Below are 14147 nucleotides of genomic sequence, written 5' to 3'. Positions count from 1 at the left end.
AGCTTGACACAATTTCTAGTATGGGTTAGTACAATTTCTAGCATCTTTCAGGCTTGCTTTTCATTACCTACCTATTGTGAGAAGAGTAGACTTGGAAATTTTTGCAAGTGAATTTGGAAAGACTTGCTCAGAGTTTGAATCTCTCTCTAGTGAACAGTTCTCTGCAGTACTAAACATAAGTACAAGTACATCACTGTTCTCTCATTTAAAATGTAGAATAATTCTAGGATTCATGGCAATGCCAGCCTAAACTTTGCTCTAAAGAACTCTTTGTTTTCAAATAAATCAATGCCTGGCTTTAGATAATTCTATAAAGAATCCTATTCATCCAGCACACAGCATACCAGTTAACATGAGAACAACCACCATCCCTACCAACTTCTCTGAACATTTTAATCTACCTTCATTTTCCTTCTGCGTATATCTGGTATAAACACTTATGAGATACAGGATATCATTATAGCTAGAATACTGTTTGCTTTCTACACATAAAGCCTTTATATAAGGCATTTGCAAACTGATTAGTTAATTAGGAATAATTAACATAACATTGGCTATGAGTCTATGTAATTTACCATTTTCTTCATTCCTGTTACAAGTATTATCGTAGCAAAACACACCTTAAAGGGACACCATCCTGGTCTGATTTTGCAGTCCCTTGTGCACAAAACTCCCATCAGTTTTCAATAGGAACTCTGAACACAGAAGAAATGCAAAAGGAAGTCATTTAGGGCCAAGTCTAGGTTCTGTAAAACCCCGTATGTTGAGAAGTGTTTTCATGAATTGTTTTTCTACATTTAAATTTAAACTTTAATATTAAATGTTCAAACATTTCCCTGGTGTCCTGAGAACCCAAGTCACATGGTACTATTGAATTAGTTTGGTCAGTTTCACTTTGTGGTTCTAATTTAATTACTCACATGGGAGTAAAATGCAAAAACCTAACCAGTGAAAGTAAATTAGATTAACAATTTTAAAATATTGATGGTATTTTAGTGAGACTGCACTATTTAGTAGTTAGCATTAAGGGAGGGAGTCAGGAGACCCAAGTTTGATTCTAGATTGTCAGTATCTCACCATGCGGCCTTGCATAAGTCATTTAACCTCACTATGCTTTATTTCTTAAAACACTTTTACCCCACCTGTCACAAAATGGGGTCATCCAGTTATTTACTTATTATAGAAAACTCACCTTTAGAGACAAACTCACGTTTTTTCCATTTGAACACCTCATATATAAATATTTATCTCAACTACCTCTCTCTTTCTTTAGCTACCACTTCCTTTAACTTCAGTTCTTTCCTAGTTTACAACCAAGGTGGCAGAAAAACAAGCCCCTTACATGTTTGAATTACTGGTCTTCAGGCAGTCAGCTGCCCTGGTATATTTTTTGTCACTTAGCTTTTTCTTCTACACCATTCTAATTTTGTCCTGTAAAGTAGTTTTGGTAGTGATCCAAACTTTTATGCTTTAATCTTGCCTTGAGAAAGCAATGTAATTTTAAATCCCATCTGCAAACAGTACAGAAGTTATATAGATGTTAAACAGCTAATGTTGAGAGGAAAAAAATCTAAGACAAAACAGACCATAAAATGGAAGCTTCAGAAGCTGTTTATGTAACAGCATTCATTTTCTGGAAGTTCAGTCCCTAATTTACTAAAAGAGAGTAAAATAATTAAGGGCTTGATTATGATCCCAGATCCCTACATGTGTAATACCAAGAAGCTAAACAGACTACATTTGAGGCAATAACAACTGTCTCTGTATACAACTGTAGCTCTGTCTGGCTATTGCAGACTAAGAGTGAATTAAGACAGATATGGATGTCCAACGTGCCTGTGCTTGAAGAGAATGAAAACAAGCCATGAGAGATCAAAAGGAGGAGGTCTTAGGCCTAAATACCTGTTATTCATTAGTATGTTCACCTCTCTGAATCCAGAAGCACATTTCAGTGCAATATTTTTACAAAGTCATAGGGTATAAACATTACTTATGAGGCTCCTTGGTTGTTTATAGCCAAGTTTTTCAGAAGCATTCACTAGTTTTGTTTGCCTACCTGACGCCAGTGCATAATTTTCAGAGATACTAAGGACCAAGGATCCTAAGGATACTAAGGACAGCAGATCAGGGTGAGGAAGGAGGGCACCAGTTGGTCACCCAAAAATAGGGTATGGCTCAGTGAATCAGTGGCTCTTCCTCGGTTTCTCTCTGGGCCTTTCAGCTGATCCACCCAGCCCCCAACACCTTCTGGATTGAGGTGACTCAGCCCTCTGGTTAGATCACACAGAAGTTCCACCCCTACAGGATACCCAAAACCCAAACTAAAAATGAACACAAAGAAACAGACTCTGCCCTCCCTTCAGGGAAGTCCCAACAGGCTTTGATCTTCCCTGGTTCATGCCCCAGCCAGCCTTCTCCTCCACAAGGAAAGCTCCAGGTCTTTTCTCCCTCCCAGCCAAACAGCCCTTGAATTGGGTCTCTCTTGTTAGCTCCTCCCTCAAAGCATGAAGCTTGCTTCAGGTGTCACAGAACAGGGCTTACTGGGCCCCCCAGCACACCGTTAGCCTTTCCTGAGTCATGTTGGATTTGTACACTCCATCACAAGGAGAACACAAAAATTAGTGAACACTTCCAAAAAATTTTAAACTTAGTTTATAGGAAGCCATTTACAGATGTAAAATCTGATATGCAAAACCAAAATCCAACAATTGGGTTTTACACTCTTGGTAACTTCATGAATATTCCTATCTACATGAAGCTGTCTCACCTCTGTTACACCCAACATTCTTCAGCTAACAACTTGATAAGATAAAAATAAATACTGTCATTCAACTGTTTCAGAACAATAGGTGAGAGAGGAAGAACACAACGAAATGGAAATTGATTATACACAGTGGAAGAGAAAACTGCAACACTGTGGCATGCAGTATGCTTCATGGACAGTGAGATGTGTCAATCCCATTTCTTAGCTTGCATCAACCTAGGTGGCCCATCAAAGAACCAGATTCTGATATCCCTTTCACTTTTCCAAAAAGGAATGCAATATTCCAAGAAATTATGCAACTTTTGAAACAGCAAAATTTTCTGGTACAATTTGGCTAGGCACATAGTTCTGTTGGATTGCTTGAAACTGAAAAGGGGAACTCCAAAGTGTGTGTGCGCGGGGGGGGGGGGGGGGGGGCGCGCGCTGGGAGCACACAAGTTTATGCTCCTTTATTCAAATGCACACAAACTCCTATTCCTTTCTCACCTTCCCTGTCACCACCCCAAAAAGAAAAAGAAAAAAAAAAAGATGTTTCTGCTTTAAAAAAAAAAAAAAACCATTTAAAATATCAGGACTATCAGGTCCCCCTGTTGTTAGAGGATCTTTTCACCATGGAGGACATGAATATTATCAGGCTGTAGCGTGAGTGGCAGCTTTTCGTGCTCCCCAGGAGTGGTGGGAAGTGGATGATCAGTTAGTCTAAGATGGGGAGAGGTACTATGCAGGTTACAGGTGATCTAATTATTAAAGGCTCCCCAAAGAAAGATCTTAGGTAAAGTGAGGAGCTGATGGGAGCTTATTTAAAATAAATTAAGCTTTAAGATATTATTTAACCCTTCACTGCTTCTTTATGACAAAGCAAGAGTTTTTGCTTTGCAGGTCACTTTCACACACCAAGATAAGCAGGCACACATAATTTTACTTTAAACTGAAAAAAGCATTATGCTCTATAACTTTAATATTTAAGGAGAGGTAACCTTACACGTACACAAAACATTCTGTTTGTTTAGACCATCTGTGCCAGTTCTACTAGTGGTTCTCAAACTTTTGTACTGGTGACCCATTTCATATAGCAAGCCTCTGAGTGCAACCCCCCTTATAAATTAAAAACATGTTTATATATTTAACACCATTATAAATGCTGGAGGAAAAGCAGGGTTTGGGCTGGAGGCTGACAGCTCACAACCCTCCATGTAATAACCTCATGACCCCTGAGGGGTCCCAACCCCCAGTTTGAGAACCCCTGTACTAGCCTATAAACAAAATTCACAGTGATCAAGATTTTCAGAGTTATTCATCATTTTGGGTGCTTCAGTTTTTGGATGTTCATCTTGAGGCACCTTAAGAGGGCCTGGGTTTTCAGAAAGGGCTGAGCTTCTACCCTCTGAAAAGGACAGTTAGCGCCCCAGCTTGCTGGACACTAAAAGTTCGCTAGTGACGTACTGCAGTTATTATGTCAATGTGCACTAGGGAACTTTTACTGGATAGTAGCAAGTGCCACATGGACAGTACATGCACAGGACGCTACAGCGCTCTAGATTTGCACCCCAGCTTGACATGTATTAACTGCTTGTTTAGACAAGACACACTAAAAAGGGCCAACTATGTGAATCTGATTGCAGGATCATGGTCTAGGTCAGTGGTTCTCAAACTTTTGTATTGGTGATCCCTCTTACACTGCAAACCTATGAGTGAGACCCCCCTTATAAATTAAAAACACCTTTTTTTATATGTAATACTATTATAAATTCTGGAAGCAAAGTGGAATTAGGGTGTGGAGGCTGACCGCTCATGACCTCCCATGTAATAACCTTGCAACCCCCAGTTTGAGAACCCCTGGTCTATGTTAAAAACGAGTATAAGTAGAAAATAAGGCTAGTGAATAACTTGCAGCAGATTTTGCCAGTAGATAGTCTAACTGATTTACCCAAATACATACAAAGACTCAGATTATCACAGGACCTAAAGCAGTTCAATAGTATTTGGGCACCTAACTTCTTTAGGCTCCTTTGAAAACCGCATCTTCAGAGAACAAGGGTTGGCAAGCAAGACTGTTACTATTAAGATAACGTTAGTTTCTACCTTTAATTTTTGTACATCATTTACATACCACAATGACAGATGGTTTAGGAAAAACCTAAGGTATGGATTAGACTTCTTTTGATTACTGATGGGATTCTTCAATATTCTGAGGAAAAAAATCAGGGCTGAGATTCAGCCAGTATGCATTGATACATCTCTTTCATGTTGCTCTCTTATTCTCCAAAATCCAAGTTTAATTTTTAAAAAGTAAATCTCTAGCTTTTATAGTTGCTGAGACAGCCTCAAAGACAAACTAAGTGTAGTCGATACAGTGATGTCCGCCTTTGTTCGCAAAATTTGAAAATTAGGGGCTAACTCAGATGCCCAATGATAACAGTGTTGACATTGAAAGGATTAGCTATTCCACTGCTCATCAAAGCATGTAAGAAAGGAAAGTGAAAATTTTACTACAAGGATCTGCACAGTCTATTGAGCAACAGGTCACGTTGGTTCCACAAGTGAATGGGCTTGGGGGAGTACCCCCCACTTTTCCCATACACACTCCAAAATCAAGGAGTCAAACCCAAGCAGTCTCGCAGAGTCCAGTCAAGGCCCATCAAAGAGAAGCCAAGTGTGAGAAGCTCAGCAGGGCCCATGAATGTATTTGGACCCCATTGAGGGGGAGCTGAAACTTGTGCGCATTCTGGGCTCCTCGTATTTTGAATAGCTGCCATATCTGCTATGAGCAGTGAGTGAAGCTTGTTTTGTAGGTGGAGCTTGGAAGAGTACCACCCCCCCACACACACATCTGACTCCTAAACAATATTCATCTCAGAGGCGGAGATTGTTCCTCACCACATCTGAACAGAAAGCAACCCCCTGCAAGTGGATTTCCCCTTCTGTGCGGAAGGGTGGCTTAGCCACCGCTGTAATACTGTCTTGTCTCCACTCCGCCCCAACCTGGTGCAGAAGAGGTCTCCATGGGGTAGAAGGAGGAGATGTAGAGAGTCAGAGGGATGCAAATCCTTCTCCCTCTAACCCTGTGGTTACCTAAAAAAGATAATACAGCCCCATATTGTTTTAACTTGCTTAGTGTCTTTCAGAGGGAAGGTAATGAAAGCAAGGTAAGGGCCACTATTCACTTAAGGCTTTGAGGCTCAGTCTCTCTCAATTGCCCTGAATTTAGTCACGCCCTACCTCCCAAATGTCTGTTGCTTTCACCAGGCACCAATATTTATTCAGAATCATGTAGTGGAATCAGAACATTGGGGTTGTCTACAGTTGCAAATCACACCCCAAAAACCTCCCAACCAGCCAACCTAAACATTGGACATATGGGAGAAGATCCGGTGAGGTACACAAATAGTAGGTCAACCAACTTAAAGGGAGCAAGGGACACTGTTAGCTTGGTTGGAGGGAGGGAAAGAAAGTTTACTCTCCTGAAATGTACCTATCATTATTACAAAAACCATCTAAAATTACACTAACTGAAAGAAGTTAATGAGCAGAAAATTTCTCAATTTTTTCTGCTTGTTTACTCTGTGCATTTGACAGCACTTGGGCCCCAATCTTGTAATCAGATCCTTTTATAAAGATATTTTCAGTCTCTCCCTTGCTAACAGACCACACAGAGGAGAAGGAGGAACTGAAACTACCATACACAAACCTTGATCCTGCCATTGAATCCATGTGAGTGCAAGACTGCCTAGATGGATCTGATTACAAGATTGGGGCCAAAGTGCTGTCAAATGCACACAGTAAGCAAAGAGGAAAATAGAGAATTTTTCTGCTCATTAACTTCTTTTGGTTAGTGTAATTTTAGGTGGTTTTTGTAAAAATAGCAGGTACATTTCAGAGAGAGTAGGCCCTCTCTGCCCCTGTTGCAAGCTGACAGTCTCCCTTGCTCTCATTACGTTTCTTGTCCACCGTCCTACTATTTAGAGATTGTTAAGGGATTTAACAATTCAGGACAAACTTTAAAAGAAAATAGATTTTTTTCCTGTTAGTGAGTTTTGTTAAAGTTGACAGTCCTTTTAAAATGAGTCTCTTTTTTAAGCCTACTATATGAATCATTTTAGGGATTGCAATTCAATTCACTATTCTAAGACACAAGGGTTAGGTACAACTGAGCCGGATAAACTTTTAGAAAGATTTCATTCCAACCTAGTACAGGAAGGTCCAACAGACCCCACATCACAGATAGCAGACTTTCATCTGGGAACCAATCACTTTATACTGTATTTAAGTCGATGGCAGAATACTCACTGGCTATAAGAATAGGAACAGGCCCCGAAGAGACTATCAGGTTTACTAAAAAGTTATTAAAACAATGAATTTTTAGAAGCATACTTTTACTTTTCACTGTATAGTTTACTTTTTGCATTCCTCTTTCACTTTTAATCAGCTTTCTCTCATGCAAAGTGCTGCAGCCTTCAGATTGCAAACACTGCACCAGAATGTTACAAAAGTGCATGCACAGACTGCAAAACAATAATACCTTTCCTAAAGCTGTGCCCATTTAAAAGACACAAACAGATTAACTGTTCCAAAGAGACATGGCATTGAAGCGTAATAAGAACGGAAAGGTAGAGCCTTATGCTTACACTCTGGAGGAAAATGATCTTGCCCTGAGATTTTCTCCTCGTTATTCTCTCCTCTCACCCATCACGTTATTTCTTTTATAATCAACATGGGCAGACGCGCGAGGAACCTGAAAACAAGCTGATCTGACCAGTCACTACAACTCCTCTGAAGAATGCAAAGCCAGAAATGCGCAGCTGAGCACAGGGTACCGCCGCACGCTTTCTAATGCCGGTGATAGACCAGGATACGTACCACGCGCCTATACAGGGCGTTTCTACCGGGCAACTTCCTCGCAATATTCCCTTTCGAGGATTAAATAACCGAGACAGCACTTTTTCCTTCCGGAACTCTGAGCTAGTTCCTAGCCCCCCGACGCGAGCGTTATGTGCACCCGAGCAGCTCGGGCTTCCTGCGGAAGAGGGAGGCAGGATTTTTTAAAAGCCTACTTATTTCTAAGTACAAACGAGCAGGGTGCAAGGCCCGCGTTTCCCCAGGTTAGCGCCGCACCGAGCAGAGCCCCAGCAGCCTAAGGTCCCGGCAGCTTCAGTTCTGCGGCCACGTGCGGCTGGATCACAAGCCGCCTGGCTGCCCCGACCCCCAGCCCGGCTCCTCCGCGGCCACACCTACCCCAGAGCCCAGCGCCGGGCTGAGCGAGCCTCCGCCACTTTGCACTTTCTCTTCCTTTTTCCTGGAGCCCGCTGCCGGGGTTAAATGCTTCTTCCCTGACGTGTCAGCGGAGCTCCTCCCGGGGCCCCCGCCGGCCAGACACGCACGCAGCCGGCCAGGGCTGCCCTCCCGGCCCCGCCCGGGGCTCGTGCCGCGGAGCGCTTACATGCCCCAGGGAGCGCTCGCAGGCAGCACCCGCCCACCGGTGCAGGCTGCCGGTCCCGCCCGCGGGATCCGAACTGGTCTCCCCGCAGCCGCCCCGAGCCGAAGGCGGGCACTTGAGCCACCACTGAGCCCTGCCTCAGCCCACACCCAACCCCGGCTCCTGAAGCGGCTTCACCCACCGGCCAGTCACCAGCTTGGCCCAGGCACCCGCCGGGGAGGGTCATTTGAGGACGTTGAATTAAATGTGAGTTTCATGTGACACAGGGAGCGAGCAAGATAGCGGGGCGCCGCGGCCTCTAGCGGGCCTGGAGGCAACTGCAGGCTGCTATGCCTCCGAGAGCCGGTGAAAGCGGTTCGCAGAACATTCCTCTCCTCCAGTGAGTTATGCCTCCTTGTTAAAATCAGATTAACTCACTTGGGGTCGGTCCTGATGGTGCTTCCTTAACAGCAGGCTGCTTTTAAATTAGAAAGACAGCTGGGTAAGGGAATGTCCTTTATTAGGCCAGCTTTTGAGATAAAGACAAGCTTTCCAGCCATACAGAACTCTTCTTCGCCGGAAAGCTTGTCTCTCTCTCTCTCACTAGAAGCTGGTCCATTAAAGGACATTCCCTCACCCACCTGGTCTTTTTACTATCCTGGGACCAACACTGTTCCAAGAATACTGCAAACCGCAACTGAAATGAAAAGTCCTTCCTACTTAAAACAGAGTGTGTGTGCAGGGAGAGCTCCAACCCCATAGCACGTGGGTCAAACCAGCAGGCACAAGTGGATCACATTGACATCTAGTTCTCTACATAAATCTCTTCGGGTATTGGGGTTTTAAAATATATATATAACAGAAAAATCAAGTCATTAAAATACAACATGTATTGACATGAAACATTTGCACCTTTGTACAAGTTTGAGAGTGGGAAACAATCCAGCAGCAGATGAGAAATAGGCTTTTATTAAACAAAAGATGAGAGAAGCCACTTGTTGTGTGCCATTTTTAAGCTTATTAAAATCAGTGTATGTTCTATGTCTTGTTGTACTTCCATGTTTAAGAACATTAAGGTTTTTATCCTCTGACAGCTGCAGCCACTTAATAAGATATTAAACTGATAAGAACAGATACAACTTAGAGAATTTTTCACTTGGACCACAGCTAAGAGCCAGGAAGCTCTGGGACACTACCACAATACAAATAAATAATTCAGAATGCTCATAGTGTTTCACTTGTGTCTGCGGACTGCAGGCTCACATCAGGCATTTGGACACCTACGCCCCAGTTTGATGCACAAACCAGGGGAAGACAGGTTTTCTCTGCCTAACTCACCTGTGGTGCCCAATCTAGCAAGCATGCTCAGAGCCTGCCTACCAAATCAGGCCTCTATAGGCAAGTTTACACAAAATAGCACAGAGGGAGGAGGGAGAAGAAACCGTTTCAACAGGAGAGATTGAGGGATTCCCCACATCAGACTATCCCATAGCACAGTGACTAGGGCACTCACCTGAGAGGTGGCACATCCCTATTCAAATCCCTTCTCTTCCTCAGGCACAGGAGGGATTTGAACCAGGGGTCTCCCACTTGAGTACCCTAACCACTAGGCTACAAGTTATGAGGGAAGACTACATCCTCTAAAAAAACAGCATATGTGCCTAACTCCAAGAGGGGGTTTGCAGCTGAGAATCCCAAGCAGAGGGAGGCACCTCCCTGCAGCCAGCTGTCAAACTCCCTGAGAAGGGCGGGACTTAGCAAACACCCTTGCCCTGGCATCTTCCATTGGTTAGGCAAGGAGCCACCTAGCATTTTGGCTTTGGAAAATCTCATTCTGAGGTCCCCATTAATTGTATAAGGTGCCTAACTCAGACTTTGTGAATCCCAGTGATTTTCTAGACACCTGAAGTTAAGGGTGATGGTGCTCAATGTTGCCAGGCTTAAGTTTCTATGTGAATCAATTTAGCCCTAAGTAACTTATTTCTGCCACCTCCTCCTCCCCCCCATCATGGGTGCTGAATACTTGCTCTTATTGTTTTCAGTGGGAGCTGTAAGTATTTAGCACCTTTGGAAAAAAACAACCAATCTTGTCTCCCCTTCAAAAAAACAAAACAAAACACCAGACCACTGCTTAGATGTCTAGCTCGAAGCTCCCAAGTTTGAAAAAATTTGGCCTGCAGGTAGGTCTCAGTGGGGACCCATGAAAGGTTATATTTCCCCCTCAGTGGGAAATCCATGAAAGATTATGTTTTCCAGGCATTGCTCTATCTTTTGTTCTTTGATGGCCATTTTCTGTGTTCTTTTGGCAGGGGGGTGGCAGAATGATAAATTTGTCTCAAAGCAATGTTGCTGTTTGGAGTTCATATTTTCTATTGATCATTTGTACTACAGCACACTCTGCAATTTCCCTCTTTTGTTATCTCAACATACAGTGTCATACACTCTCTCTCTCTCTCCAAAGTCCCTACCTTGAGGAGCATGCTATCTAATTCAAAGAGCCATACTGAGAACAACAAATCACACACACAAGCTAAGAAAATACATTGGGGAGGAGATAAACATTTTGAGACTTCACAAAACAATTAGGTTTTAAAGAGGTAGGAGAGGGCACTTGGCACACAAGATGTAGGAAGTTGCTCTGAGCAGAGGGCTAGCACAAGAGAAGGCACCAAGACGAGTGTCAGAAAAGTGAAGGGAGCAGTTAGACATGACTGAAGCCTGGTCTACACTTGAAAAAAAATCAGATGAACGATGTAGTTCAGTCAAGGTATGAAAGAAGTTGTGTCCTGAGTGCCGTAGTTAGTTGACCTAACCTCCCCCTCCCCCTGCCCATGTGGATGCGGCTAGGTTGATGGAAGAATTATTTTGTTTGCCTAGCTACCATCTCTCTATGAGGCGGATTAACTACATCTATGGGGAAAAAAACCTTCCATAGATGTAGGAAGCATCTACACTATGGCATTAGTTGATGCTTTACTATTTCCTGTAAACAATGCTTAATTTGTGCCATGGCTGAGGCCCGGCACCTCTAGGCTCAGCAGTTCATAGCCCCAGCACCTCTGGGCTTGTTACATCAGTTATGAATGTAAAACAATTGCTTGAGCTCCAGCACCTCTTTCATTACAAATTAAGCACTGCCTGTAAACTGTCTTTTCACTCTCATCTTGATGTAAGGATTTCTTTAACATATTTCTTACAACTGAAAGTCATAGCACTCTTGTGTTGTGTCATCACTGTTCCCAGACACTGACCTATACCTGCAGTTCATTTTGGTCTAATTTTTCCTTCTCTAGTCTACTACAAATTTCTAGAATTTTCAACTTGAGCTGTAACTATATTTGTTGTTGGACTGAACATTTCTCTTCCTGATTGACGGCTTTCTTACAACTCAGTGACAGCCTGTCCTCTTGTCTCATATATATGTTCTATTGTCATGATCCAAAGCACTACACTATAGTGTTGCAGAGCATTTATTAGAGATGGTTGTAGTACTTTTATACCTCATCAAAAGCTTCCATTTCTGATGAAGTCTGCGTACATTTAATTAAAATACTCATGATTGTGTCCTTGTTTCATCTTTTCTCTAATTATTGACCTTTGGTTCTTACATATAGTTATTTTTGTCTAAATATTTCCTTCAAAAGGGGAAGTTATCAATAATCCAAAAGAGTTTATACAGCTTGATCTATTCAAGGGAATCCATCTATTTTTCCCCATGGAAATTTTAATAGTTACACTATATTTTTCTTTTATAAAATTATATACGTACAGAATTTTGAACTTGTGGGGAAATGTTTGATTTATACTATTAGAATCCTTCTGGAGGGATAGGAGTTTCAGGGATTTGGTCTTTCACCAGTTCTATCCTGAGTCAGCCTGATAATGACTACAAGTCATTACTGTTATATGACTCTTTAGTACCCTATGTGAAACAAATTGGTGCTTTCAGTTCAATTCCAAAGGAACATATGTCATACCACGTTCGGCATCCTTCTTGGTATTCTTAGCAGAGAGGCCAAGAATTCCTGGATATAGAGAATAAGGTACTCTCTTACCCATAGTCATAGTACTTTCAGGTCAGGGCTATAGCACATCACTAAGGCAGTATCTTGCATTGCTACTGCTTATTCTGTGGATGAATGAAGAATTTCAGACACCAAAGCTCCAGTTTAATTTACCAGCTGTAAAGTCACTCCATTTCTTAAATTTACAGAGTATTAGAGATAGAGTTGGCAAACTCTGAACTGACTCAGCTGCCTGTAAAGAGATGTTAGTGCTAGAACTTTCCTCCCACTTTAAAGACATACTGCATATAGGCAGAAGGAGTAAGACCAAAGGAGTGACAAGACAGAATGAGGAAATAAGAAGACACCAAGAAACTGCTTTTATCCATTTGTCAAGACGTTACAAATCCCTTCTTCATGTGACATGAAATCACCTTTCCCATATCAGGCTTTCTGTGAAAAAAAGAACAGACCATTTGAAGGAGATGGGCATTCTATAGGCCAAACTATGGATTGGTAGAAGGAATGCCCTACCTGCAGCCACTGTTCCAGCCTGGGGCTGGAGTAACTGACACAGCACCTCTGTACCTCTTCTGCAGTGTGTTGGAGCCACTAGATCCATGTTTGTTCCCAGTTGCAACCCTCTGCACCAGCCTATATGCACTTGCATAGAGACTCCTATATAGCCACTCTGCCCATAGTTCTCCTGGATAGCCCCAGTATAGGGCTGAAGAAGTATGGAGAACCTCAGCTAGCCCTTTATACTATGGGTGATTTTCACTCAAGGTAAAAGCCATTTCTTTATCAATTGCCAGTGCAGTCAGTATTATCTTTTCTTGCCCAGAAAACACATAAAGAACAAGTTTTCTTTTTATTCTAAACATTTCCTGGTGAGGGGCACAAGTACACATGCAAGATTTCTAGGTCTACCTTATCTATAATAAGCTCTACAACTTTGAGTCCTACAGTAATGTTTTTATAATCTTGAGGCTGAACAAACAAAGCAAATAAAACTGCATGATCTCATCAGTCTTCCTTTATACTTGCAGACACGTTTCATTATTGCTATTTAAATATAAGTAGGTCAATGACTAAACACTTCACCTGCACCTGCCAGCAATGTGACTGCATAGGTCAGGCATGTTGAGAGGGCCAAGTTCCATTTTTAATTATGGTCCATATGGATGGGTATACATCTAGGACCACTTACTACCCTCAAATCACAGCCAAACTCCCACTGATGTCAGTGGGCAGGTTACACAAAGATTGAGGGGGAGGATAAAGCCTTTATGTAGTAACTAAACTTTTAGTTATTTACTCACTACCTTATTGTTGCATGAAAAATCACCCAGAAGCAAAATAAGCTCACATTTAGGATCACCATTATTTCTACTCTGTCTCTCTCTCCTCCCCCCTTTCGCTACTTCTTCCTTTTGTATCTCTCTGACTCCACATTTTTTCCCTCTGTATCTCCTTCCCTGCAGCAATTCTCCTCATCTGCTTGAAAGCCTCACTCTTCCCCTTCCCATGCAATCAAATTAATAGCAATGGAATAGTTCACGGGCCTGATATTTATGGTGGGAATTTTCAAAGGCACAAAGGGTAGTTAGGTGCCCAGTTCCTATCTGTATCTTTGAAAGTCTCCTGTTTTTTCATCACTAGAATTTAACCTTAACAACCCAATACAATTAAGGAAGAAGAGGGAGTTCACCCAGCTCACATAGCCTGAAACAGTGGCTGCCTGCACACTCAGGAAAACACCACCACATCAATTACACTCACTTCACATTTGGATGTGTATTTTCACAACCATGATGGCCAGAGACTTTCATTTACAAAAAGAGACCCAACCTAGATTGGATTTACAGAATGTGAATATGCCATACAGGCAGAGCTAGCCCAGCTGTCTAACCACACTGGTATAACTAGAGACAAATGGGTTTGAGCAATCTCTGTTGCTACTAAA

At 42.3% G+C, this 14147-nt stretch overlaps 1 protein-coding gene across 15 annotated transcripts in view; it reads right to left on the bottom strand.

The window, feature by feature from the left end:
• SGK3 (serum/glucocorticoid regulated kinase family member 3) overlaps positions 1-14147 on the bottom strand; it is an 84199-nt gene that overhangs the window by 69777 nt on the left and 275 nt on the right. For 3 of the 15 annotated variants that reach the window (XM_065585683.1, XM_065585672.1, XM_024109466.3), the window contains exon 1: positions 7997-8176. The exons of 1 other annotated variant lie outside the window; for it this stretch is intronic. The gene's annotated coding sequence lies outside the window, so the exon portion shown is untranslated. Of the gene's footprint in view, positions 1-7389; positions 7560-7621; positions 7643-7996; positions 8243-8379; positions 8442-14147 lie in introns of those variants that run through there. 11 more of the 15 variants (XM_065585684.1, XM_024109457.3, XM_065585693.1 and 8 more) reach the window with 11 other exon arrangements.

The sequence above is a fragment of the Chrysemys picta genome, chromosome 2 (genome assembly GCF_011386835.1).
Source record: "Chrysemys picta bellii isolate R12L10 chromosome 2, ASM1138683v2, whole genome shotgun sequence".
Taxonomy (NCBI): Eukaryota; Metazoa; Chordata; order Testudines; family Emydidae; genus Chrysemys; species Chrysemys picta.
The sequence above is the reverse complement of the archived record's forward strand: the minus strand, read 5'-3'. Positions and strand labels throughout refer to the sequence as shown.